Here is a 12,323-nt window from a genome sequence, read left to right on the forward strand (position 1 = left end):
AAATCATGCGGGCTCAGGCAGAGGACCGGCACGCCATCCAGAGCCTCCTCAGCCAGGAGACCGCATCGGCCACAACCGCAACCCGGACACCCGCGCTACGCTGGCCCCGCCCACGTTGCAGAAGATGGAGGCAGCAGATGATCCTGAGGCTTTCCTCGATTTGTTTGAGCGCACGGCAGAAATCTGGAGGTTCTGTTATGCCGCTCTCCTCGTACTCACTGGAATTAGAGACAGGTGCATAATTTAGCTCAGGTGTAAGCGCCCTTACCGCTTTCCTCTCCCGGATGGGCGCTTGACCACGCCCCCGCTGCCACAGTTGGGCTTTAGGTCGACATGAACACGCTGGCATATGGATTTTACTCCTGTCTCCAAAATGCTTTGCCAACCCTCAGCGCTCTCCTCTCCTGCCAGGTTTCGGGGAAAGCAAATCTGCATTTATGTTGTTTTTGCCCGGCCTATACAACACATCAAAGTCATAAGTGGCTAAGGCTGCAAGCCAGCGATGTCCAGTGGCATTAAGCTTGGCAGTGGTTAGAACGTACGTAAGTGGATTATTGTCAGTACGTATGGTGAATTTGGCTCCATATAGGTAATCATGGAATTTATCCACAATTGCCCATTTCAAGGCAAGAAATTCCAACTGGTGGATAGGATATCTCTGCTCTGAATTGCTCAGTTTTCTACTGGCAAATGCTACGGGCTGCAGACCGGAAGAATGCTCCTGATATAACACAGCACCTAGACCTTTTAAACTGGCATCTACATGCAAGATGTAGGGTTTGTTGGGGTCCGCAAAAGCTAGGACTGGGGCATTAGTGAGACACTGTATGATCTGGTGAAAGGCATCTGTACAAGACTGATTCCATCTGTCTCCGAAGGGCTCAGACTCTTTCAAGTAGGTCTTGGATTTGTCTTTGTCAAACTTTTTACTTCGCTGGGTGGGTGCGTAACCTTTTGTGAGCTCAGTAAGTGGTCTGACGATTGCAGCGTATTTGGCTATGAACCTACGGTAATACCCGCAGAAACCAAGAAAATATCTCAAGGTTGCGGCCAGGTGCTGACAGCCTTAACCTTGTCAGGGTCAGTTGCAATGCCTTCATCCGACACTATATGTCCCACATACTTCACTTTGGTCTGACAGAATTGACATTTGTCCAATGACACTTTTAGACCGACTTCCTCAAGTCTAAGACTTTTAGAATTCTTTCCTCATGCTCTTCCAGTGACTTTCCAAAGACAATCAAGTCATCCAGGTAGACTAGGACCTGAAGAAGGTTCATATCTCCAACAGCTTTTTCCATCAAGCATTGAAAAGTAGCTGGCGCCCCATTAATGCCCTGTGGCATGTGTTCAAACTGGTAGAATCCTAAGGGGCAAATAAAAGCGTTTTTTTCCTTATCCTCTTTGGACATAGCAATTTGATAATAGCTGCTTCTGAGGTCTAGGACTGAAAACCATCTACTCCCGGACAAACAGTCTAATGCATCGTCAATGCGAGGAGTAGTATACTGGTCTGGCACTGTACAGGCATTAAGTGTGCTAAAGTCTATGCACATTCTCACACTTCCATTTTTTTTGTGGCTATTAAAATAGGGGAGGCGTAGGGGCTTCACGATTCTTTGATGATGCCAGCTTTCATAAGCTCCTTAAGGTGCCTTCGCACATCATCAATATCTGCTGGAGCCAACCGTCTAGAACGTTCACGAAAGGGCCTAGTATCAGATAACTGAATGTGGTGTTCTACTCCTTTCGCCAACCCCACATCCCACTCTTGTAGTGAGAACACACAAGCTCTATCTGACAACTTCTGCCTGAGCCTCTGTTTCCATGTCTCAGGAATGGGAAAGTCTCCAAAGTTAATGAGGTTTGTATCAAATTCTCCTGTCTTTGCGGCTAGGGTTACAGGATCTGTTGGATATAAGTGACCCACCACTGCTCCTACAGGAATAACTGTGTCCTTCATGGATTCATTCTGCATCAGTACAGGAAAATGATTGGCATCTATTTCCGAATGTGGCACTACCATACGCTGCAGTAACACTCCAACTGGAGGTGTGGCATGTGAAGAAGCCTCTACTAGCAGAACCTCTTCTCCCAAGGGCTCTTTTAGCTCTACCTTACAAATTGCCAAACAATCCCCTCCAGGGGACAAAGACAAGGAGCCAGGGCCAATCCATATTACACTGCCGACTTCAACTTCTTCACTGGAGACCTTAGCAGTGTCACACGACAAGTCTTCGGAAGTGGGACCAACATTGATGCCCAAGGTCTGCGCAATGTCCACTCCAGCACTTTCCCTACACAGCCGGGCCAAGCGTTTGAAAAGGTTAGCATTAGTGGCCAGAATAACTGGGGTTTGGTCCAACCCCACCCTACACAGTCCTGGACAGATTAAAGCCAGGACGGAAAGGGTTTCCTGAGCTCCTGTGATTTTTTCTGGGAACTCTATGTCTACCATCACATAACCCAAATAGGGATAACTGGATTCGCTTAAGTCCCAAATGGCCAAACCGGTGACGGGGTGGATGGGAATGCCGGACAGATGGCATTTGTGGCAGTCTTCGAAAATTATTGTTACTTGCGAGCAACTGTCTAGCAAAGCTTCACATGCCTGTCCATTCACTTTCAACTGGACAATCGACGTTGGGCCTACCAACCCCTCTGGAAGGTGCTTTTGTCTTTGTATGCCTACTGCACTCTGCTTCACTGAACAGTCAGTTGTGCGGGCATCTGATTCAGGTGAGTGCAAGTCTCTACCTTTTGCTTTTTTCAGTGACTGGATTAACCTTTGAATGACTGTGGCTTGGTTTTCAGGATTTCTGCATTTTGCAGCAAAATGTCCGCTTTCTCCACAGCGGTATCAGTAATATTCTTCTGCCTCACTGAACTTATTTGGCTTAGAATTACTACACCAATTACGGGATGTCTCCACAGGTAAGGATGTGACAGGTGCAATTACATTTTTACCTTGTACCTTCTGTTGCAGTCTTTTGAGCTGTTTTTTCAGTGCTGTCACTTCAGGGTTAGGACAACTTTATAATGTTGTAGTCTTTATGACTGGACATGCTGACACCCCTTCATCTTTCACAGTGGTGCGAGGGGTGGCTGCCAAAGAAGCGAACATAGCTTTTAGTTCCTTCAACTCAGTTTTTAAGGTCTGTATCTCGGTCGGCTTACTGTTCTCTTCTGCTTTAGCATGGACCTTATGCACAGTGGAATTTAGCTTGGCCCTAGAGGCTTCATATTCTTACTCAATGTGAATCTCACTCAACAGCTCTAAAAAGGATGGAGGGCATTCCTTCCTTTCCCTTAGCTTGAGGTTGACAAGCATTAGATCAGAAGCAACTGCTCCTCGGAGTAACTGTTCCACTCTAGCTCGGTTTGCAGAGCCAATAGACAGACCACCTCGCTGTATGACTTTAGTCAAAGATTGTTCCAGCCTTCTAAGAAAGTCAGAAAGTTTCTCACTGGGTTGTTGCTGCATCAACTGAAAAGCTATATGTAGCTCTTCCCCTGATTCAGCAGTACCAAAAACACTTTCGATGGCCTCCAAGCAATGTTCTCTTTGGCAGAGCAATCACTTTCCTCTACCATAAGACAAGCTTGTTCGAGCCAATGTTCTAAAGGCTCTTCTCCCATGGGAGTTGGTACCGTCCCAGAGAAAACTCGGAGGCGATGATAACTACTGCTATCGCCCACAGGTTTTTCAATCTTAGATAGCAAATCCCCTACTGCACGAATAATGGACTCAGCGGAGCCATCATGTGCGTCCAACAATGTCTGAACATTGCTATCATTACTATCATTATGTAAATCAGCCACTGCACTAGGGGGAGCACTTTGTGAAACTGGACGTTGAGTCATAATGACAATCGGCCAGGCTACAGTTCCATCTGTGGGAAGTATATCGGGAGGGACTTTGGAAGGGTCTACGACTTATTTACATTCACATAAAACAGTCAAACTATCTAGTCTGCTGTTGTACATTCGTCCTCTCAAGGGTACTCGCCCCAGATTTTAACAGCTTGGAGGGTGTCTTCAATCCGAGAAATGTCAATATCTTGGGGGACAATTACCATTAGCGCATGTGCTTCATTGATCATTTCTCCTCAACACCATCCCTTAAGCTCACCCACTAGTTCAGGATATGGAGAATGAGCAGTCATCGTCACTTAGTGACAATTGTATTACCACTGAGACTTGTTTTGTTTCTTCTTTTGCTGCACACAACTGTGATGGGACACCCAAGGATCCCAGCGGTGCCTCCAATTTATATAGCGCTTTTAACCCTTTCCTTTACGGTTATACAAGGGAGCGCCCTGAGTTCGTATTAATCAACTTTGATTATTTACTCACTTTTACTTTTATGTTTTGTAACTGTATAGGTTACTCCTTTCCTTGGGTCCCTTAAGCATTAAATGTATTACTATACACAAGAATAAAGTGGGATTTATATCTCCGTTCAGCAATTTAACTAAAGTAACTTAGTTAACTCAAGTTAACACACTGAAAACACTCAAGTATAAAACATTTTTACAATTTACTAATATGAAAGTAAAATGAATAAAGTTTCAATTGTCTTTAGAAATATAAAATACAAACAAACAAAAAAACACAAAGATGTACATACACAATATGAATTCAATACATTTAACAAATTCACTAATTGCTCCCAACAGATCAAAACACAGTTTTAAATATTTATCTTTCTCACTGTTTTTATTTATGTATGTACCTTTAAATATGAGTCCACAAACTCTCTCAGTTTCACAAAATATGCCGGCAATATTAGTATAAATGCTTCAGTATAAACGTTGCAGGCCTGTTCGTAGCTGGGGTGCGTGGTGGTCAAAAAAATATAAGACCTCTTCACTCAACACAGAGCAATAAACACAGAAAAAAATACCTTTTAGGCTCTATTCAGAAGAGCATGTTTCACCTCCTGATGTTAGATGTCATCACGCCCGTGATCGCGGTGATTCCGTCGGGGCCAGAGGCACTCTGAGCGCTCCCGGTGGCTCAGAGGTCTATCTGGTGTCATTCTCTTCAGTAACTACCACGAATCTTCATACTGACGACTCGTTAGATGAACACACAGTCCAACTGAGCAAGCTAGACCATGTTCAGTCTCTGTAAAGAGTCCATTCACTGTATTAGCTAATGGCGTTTGAATAACAACAGCACAAGAATATTTCGTTAAGAAATAATTCTTACCCGTCGCTGTAGGATCAGTTTCAGTTCTCGATATGACAACACACTAACTACAGACACAATTGTAACACACTACAGCATTTTTCACGCTATATATTTGTGAAACATTTCAACACCAAATGCTTGCACGCTCTTCTCCCTCTTACTCTCCGTCTCTTCTTCTAATGTCCTCCCCTTTACACTTGACACAGAGCACTGATTGGACATCCAACACAGTAGGTGAACACGATTGGCTTAACCATAGAAATGTTAAAATACAAAAATAATAAATACACCATCAACTTAACAAACAGGGTGCTAATTCACAACTATATTCATTATAACAATTACATAAAATAAAATACAAATAAAAATATCTATTGAATTATTACACTGGGTTACATGTGAATGAAAGTGCCCTAAAGAATTTCTCCTTTATGTGTACTTTTATTTTGTGTGAAAAGAGTTGAAATGGGTTGAAAATTTAACTACACACATAATTATATATTTTTTTGCATAGAAACCATCTTTAATATGACAAAATCAGACAACAACCAAATTAAATATGATTGTAAAGAGAACATTGGGGGGTGCTAAAGTTGGTGTCCACTGTCCTATTCTGCATATCGCGGCGCTGTTTTGTGGTCCGTTCTGCATAATGCGGCGCCTCATTTTAGCTTATCACGGCACATTCGGTCAGTTTCGCGGCCGACCCACCAGCCCGCTAGCCTCTTCCGATGGCAAATCCGCCCCGATCTGACCCTGAAAGTGCGTCGGCCCACCAGGAAAATGCCCGGTATGTCAGATTACCAGTCCAGACCTGTACGTAGCACATGATATTGATCAAATGCTGTCTGACCATGCAGACCTAATTTGTTATTCAATTTATTCAAATACACTTTTCTTAGAAGACAAGCCTACTACATTTTATTTCATATTAATATACATTTATTTTACTATTCTGCCATTTGTATTTAGGACTGTAAAATGCCTTTGTGGCAAAATACTATGGCAGAACAATGGTATCAGATGGCAATAATATCAGTTCTATCGGGAAGACACGCAGGCTTGAGTGAAGTTTGAGATGCCATTTATTTGATAGATGTAAAATGGGAGGTAATGTCTCTCTCTTTGGCGTAGGTCCCGTCCGGCAGTCCGAGGGAGTTGTACCCGGAACCGTCATGTCCTGCCGGAGATAGAAGGCAGGGCGAGGAGCCTAACCCCCTGCGGGACAGGGCTCAACTGGTGGTGGTGGGGACGTGGAGGTTGCAGTATAGCACACCGAACCAGCAATGTGATAGATTGTGAACAGACTTATAAAGCAATGGCTTACATGCGATTGGCTAGGAGTTACCCAGCTAATGATGTGATTATGTACACCTGCTGGTCTTCCCGCTAGAACAACGCTCCACTTCCATGTATAATAATACCATGATGACTCTATATCTATATATAATATATATACACACACACACACACGCACTGATCTGATCTAGATCTGATCAAAAATTACTTTTTTCAAATAGGGATGGTGCTGTTTTTTACATCAGTAATGTCCTGACTATACTTTGTGATCAGTTGAATGCCACTTTGGTAAATTAAAGTACCAATTTCCTTCCGAAACAGCAAAATCCATACATTGTTCCAAACTTTTGCCCACCAGTGTATGTATGTATGTATATATATATTCAGTATCTCACAAAAGTGAGTACACCCCTCACATTTTTGTAAATATTTGATAAGATCTTTTCATATGACAACATTGAAGAAATGACACTTTGCTACAATGTAAAGTAGTGAGTGTATACCTTGTATAACAGTGTAAATTTGCTGTCCCCTCAAAATAACTCAACACACAATGTCTAATGTCTAAACCGCTGGCAACAAAAGTGAGTACACCCCTAAGTGAAAATTTCCAAATTGGGCCCAAAGTGTCAATATTTTGTGTGGCCACCATTATTTTCCATCACTGCTTTAACCCTCTTAGGCATGGAGTTCACCAGAGCTTCACAGGTTGCACTGGAGTCCTCTTCCACTCCTCCATGATGACATCATGGAGCTGGTGGATGTTAAAGACCTTGTGCTCCTCCACTTCCATTTGAGGATGCCCCACAGATGCTCAATAGGGTTTAGGTCTGGAGACATGCTTGGCCAGTCCATCACCTTCACCCTTAGCTTCTTTAGCAAGGCAGTGGTTGTTTTTTGGGGTCATTATCATGCTGGAATTCTGCCCTGCGGCCCAGTCTCTGAAGGGAGGGGATCATGCTCTGCTTCAGTATGTCACAGTACATGTTGGCATTCATGGTTCCCTCAATCAACTGTAGCTCCCCAGTGCCGGCAGCACTCATGCATCCCCAGACCATGACACTCCCACCACCATGCTTGACTGTAGCCAAGACACACTTGTCTTTGTACTCCTCACCTGGTTGACTCCACACACACTTGACACCATCTGAACCAAATCTTGGTCTCATCAGACCACAGGACATGGTTCCAGTAATCCATGTCCTTAGTCTGCTTGTCTTCAGCAAACTGTTTGCAAGCTTTCTTCTTCTTTCTTCAACCTCTGCAGCAATGCTGGCAGTACTCATACGTCTATTTCCCAAAGACAACCTCTGGATATGATGCTGAGCACATGCAATCAACTTCTTTGGTCGACCATGGCGAGGCCTGTTCTGAGTGGAACCTGTCCTGTTAAACCGCTGTATGGTCTTGGCCACTGTGCTCAGTGTCAGGGTCTTGGCAATCTTCTTATAGCCTAGGCCATCTTTATGTAGAGCAAAAATTATTTGTTTCAGATCCTCAGAGAGTTCTTTGCCATGAGGTGCCATGTTGAACTTCCAGTGACCAGTATGAGGGAGTGTGAGAGCGATGACACCAAATTTAACACACCTGCTCCACATTCACACCTGAGACCTTGTAACACTAACGAGTCACATGACACCGGGGAGGGAAAATGGCTAATTGGTTCCAGCGGTTTAGACATTAATGTCAGTGTGTTGAGTTATTTTGAGGGGACAGCAAATGTACACTGTTATCCAAGCTGTACACTCACTAATTTACATTGTAGCAAAGTGTCATTTCTTCAGCGTTGTCACATGAAAAGATATAATCAAATCTTTACAAAAATGTGAGGGGTGTACTCACTTTAGTGAGATACTGAATATATATATATATATATATTTAGACCACTGAAATTCAGATTTGAAATATAAAAGTCTCATGCTAATCAACATTCCTCTCTAAAATGTTGATTACAGGCTGAAGCGATGACAGACTGACACTTTTTTCTTTATCTGTGATGTCTGGAATTAGTTTTCATGTGCACACCTCATTTTAGAGTAGTGCTGGAATGAACTTGATCATCATTCCAATCTGAACAGTCCTGTTTATCTATTTGCAAGAGGCATGTAACAGGCATGAATTTTTCATTTTTCACTTTTTATTTGCTCTCATGCAGCTCATTCTACACTCGCACGCAAGGATATAGTTATGGTTATTTGAGTTTCAGTCATCCTTTTGTGTTTCATGAATAGCTTTTAATTTGCCCCAGACCAGATAAGCTGCCTGTTGAAACGGGGAACAAGCTCGACTCATGGCTAAATCAGCTGAGTACCAGCTTGACAATCTCCATAGACCAGCTAGACCAGCTGGGGAACCCCCCGTTTTGTTTTCACCTGGAACTTAACCTAATCACATTTTGTGTGTGTGTGTGTGTGTGTGTGTGTGTGTGTGTGTGTGTAGCGTGTATTTATCACTTTGTGGGGACCAAATGTCCCCATAAGGATAGTAAAACCCGAAATTTTTTACCTTGTGGGGGACATTTTGTCGGTCCCCATGAGGAAAACAGCTTATAAATCATACTAAATTATGTTTTTTGAAAATGTAAAAATGCAGAAAGTTTTCTGTGAGGGTTAGGTTTAGGGGTAGGGTTAGGTTTAGGGGATAGAATATAAAGTTTGTACAGTATAAAAACCATTATGTCTATGGAAAGTCCCCATAAAACATGGAAACACAACATGACTGTGTGTGTGTGTGTGTGTGTGTGTGTGTGTGTGTGTGTGTGTGTGTGTGTGTGTGTGTGTGTGTGTGTGTGTGTGTGTGTATTTTCACCATAAGGATAATAAAACCCAACATTTTTGACGTTGTGGGGACAATTTGTCGGTCCCCATGAGGAAAACAGCTTATAAATCATACTAAATTATGTTTTTTGAAAATGTAAAAATGCAGAAAGTTTTCTGTGAGGGTTACGTTTAGGAGTAGGGTTAGGGTTAGGGGGTTAGAATATAAAGTTTGTACAGTATAAAAACCATTATTGTTTCAACTCTAATTGCACAATGCAAAAGGCATAAATATAAAATTAATTTTTTAAATGATATTACATTTTACACTGAATGAAAGTACCAGAATTGACACCAGTTAGACAAGCATGGCAAGGCTGGGAGACTGCTTTAATTAGCTTTACAAGCCAACAGTCTTTGCCTGGTCTTTCCTTAGTTTTTTTGCTTTTAAATCAGGGGCTACACCTAGTCATATTATTTGATTGATGTAACATAATGCAAAAGACATAAATATAATATTATGTTAATGTTATTTCCTTTTAAAACGCTCTTAACCAGCAAAGTTTAATCTCTTGTTTTAGTGCAGCAATTGATTGAAAGATCAAGCTGCTTCACTGCTGCTGGGATGCAAACGATACGGATTAGCTCAGTTTACACCTTAAATGTTATGCAGTCATTTAAGTTCCCCTTCTGTCACTCACTCGACGTTGTGTCGAATGTAGTGACACAAGGGGTCTTTCTTGAGAGCCTCACGTACCTCTGAACTTGAGAAAAGGCCAATGAGAAATTGGCAGACAAATGTCCCGCCCCCTGATATACGGGTATAAAGGGAAGCGGGTGTGCGTCTGTCAGTCAGATTTTTTCTTCGGAGCCGAGTGGTTGTGCAGCAGCAAGCTGAGTCACACTATTGTTCCACTCACCTCTGTCAGAGCATTGCTGTTGGATCTATGGCACGTTACCAGTGGCTTTCTCCCTCTCTGCACACTATGCAGTCCAAGCCATTGGTGTATGAGTGTGTGTGTGAATGGGTGATTGGGAAACAGTGTAAAGCACTTTGGTAACCTCTAAGGTTAAAAAAAAGCGCTATATAAGTGCAGACCATTTACCATTTACCAAGCCCCTGGGAGCTTCTACAGCGCTTCTGTAAAAGAGTGTATACCTCTAAAAGAGAAGTATTTTCCCCTCTAAAAGAGAGTATTTTCAGTCACAAAAGAGCAATACACAGCAGTCATTGAACGTCCTTTTCAGGACGCGTCCTTTTTAAAGATGTCTTTCCGACCCTGTGTAGTTCCTGGATGCGGCTGTTTTCTTTCCACTCTTGATGGTCATAAGTGCTGTCTCACCAGTCTGGGCTGTGATCACATGGAGGCAGCATTTATGAATGGTTTATGTTCTCATTGCGACGTTGCGATCGCGGCTTTCTCCCTTCCGAGGGAGAAAGCCACCCCCCGTGCCGTGCCTTCTACTTACGGGATTAGGTCACAGCGGGGTCTGGTGCTGATGACTCATTTGGGCTGCCAACTTCGGGTCTAGTCGCCCAGTCTGAGGCTGATGCGCGGATATCCGCTATGCTTTCTCAGGCCGCCTTGAGCGCGAGGCTGGACTAGAAACCTCTGCCCCTTCACGGCATTCGAGTGGTTCCTCGGGTCATAGACACCCCCCCTCCCCCACCCCATTTCTTCCCGTAAGTGCATGATGAGCTGACGAGGTCATGAAGGGCACATTTTACTACCCAGATCCGACCTCCTCGCTCGTCCGCTCTCACTACCCTTGATGGCGGGGCGGCCCACGGGTACATGGAGTTCCCCCAGGTAGAAAGGGCGATTGCGATCCACCTGTGCCCTGAGAACGCTGCCACCTGGAGGGATCGTACGGTACTCCCCTCCAAGGCCTGTAGGATGAAGTCGTCACTGACTCCGATAGCCTACAGCACCACTGGACAGGCCGCCTCCGCCCTGCATGCCATTGCTCTCCTGCTAGTCCACCAAGCCAAGGCACTTAAAGATCTCCACTTGGGTATTCCTGACCCCGACGTGCAGCAGGAACTGTGCTCTGCCACCGACATCGCTCTCAGAACCACGAATGTCAAAGCACGGGCACTCGGGCAGGTAATGGCCACCCTCGTGGTCCAGGAACATCACCGATGGCTGAACCATGGACACGTGATTGCCCATCCCTGGCAGGCCGGCACTGATGAGTTCTGAGGACATCTTCACAGGACCTCCTCCTCAGTCTCTAACCCGACCCCTGCCGGGTGCACGGAGCAAGGTAAGTGCTTTTAGAACCCAAGCCTTGGGATGCTCTCTTCCATCCCAACGCGTTATTACCTGTTCCTCCCCGCTGCGAAGCCCCACCTGGTACGTCAAAAACGATCGTCCCTCTAGTGCCCCTTGAATGGAGCTTGGATGTATGGCTTTCACTGTCCAACCTGTCGCACTGGTTGACCAGGACCATCTGACTAGGCTACGTGATTAAATTCGCTAGGCTCCCACCTTGTCTCAGCGGTATTCACTCCACTACGATGTGTGTCAAAAATGCCAGCACTTTATGTACAGAGATTACAACTCTGCTACTCAAGGACATGATACAGCCTGTCCCTCCTGCCGAGATAAAGAAGGGTTTCTACAGCCCTTACTTCATCGTACCAAAATAGACAGTAGGTTGCGCCAAGCTTGGACTTGCGAGTTCTCATCCGGCTTTATGCAATCCCCTATTAAAAATGCTCACGCAGAAACCATTTCAGCATCAGATTGGTTCGCAGCGGTAGACCTGAAGAATGCGTACTTCGATGTCTCTATACTGCCTCGACATCTACACTTCCTATATTTTGCGTTCGACGGCCAAGTATTTCAGTACAAGATCCTCCCCTTCGGCCTGTACCTGTCCCCTCGCCTCTTCACGAAGGTCACAGAGGCAGCCTTGCCCCGCTACAGGAAGTGGGCATCCGCATACTCAACTACCTCGACGACTGGTTAATTCTAGCTCACTCTCGAGAGTCACTGTACGCCCACAGAACCCAGGTGCTCAGGCACCTCAGCTGAACCTCTGAACATTCCACGCACAATAATAAAG

At 44.4% G+C, this 12,323-nt stretch overlaps 1 protein-coding gene across 1 annotated transcript in view; it reads right to left on the bottom strand.

Moving 5' to 3' along the window:
* LOC127652119 (von Willebrand factor A domain-containing protein 7-like) overlaps positions 1–5,351 on the bottom strand; it is a 31,984-nt gene extending 26,633 nt beyond the window's left edge. Inside the window, exon 1 of the mRNA XM_052138172.1 lies at positions 5,215–5,351. The gene's annotated coding sequence lies outside the window, so the exon portion shown is untranslated. The remainder of the gene's footprint in view (positions 1–5,214) is intronic.
* Between the last annotated feature and the right edge of the window lie 6,972 nt (positions 5,352–12,323).

The sequence above is a fragment of the Xyrauchen texanus genome, chromosome 11, assembly GCF_025860055.1.
Source record: "Xyrauchen texanus isolate HMW12.3.18 chromosome 11, RBS_HiC_50CHRs, whole genome shotgun sequence".
Lineage (NCBI taxonomy): Eukaryota > Metazoa > Chordata > Actinopteri > Cypriniformes > Catostomidae > Xyrauchen > Xyrauchen texanus.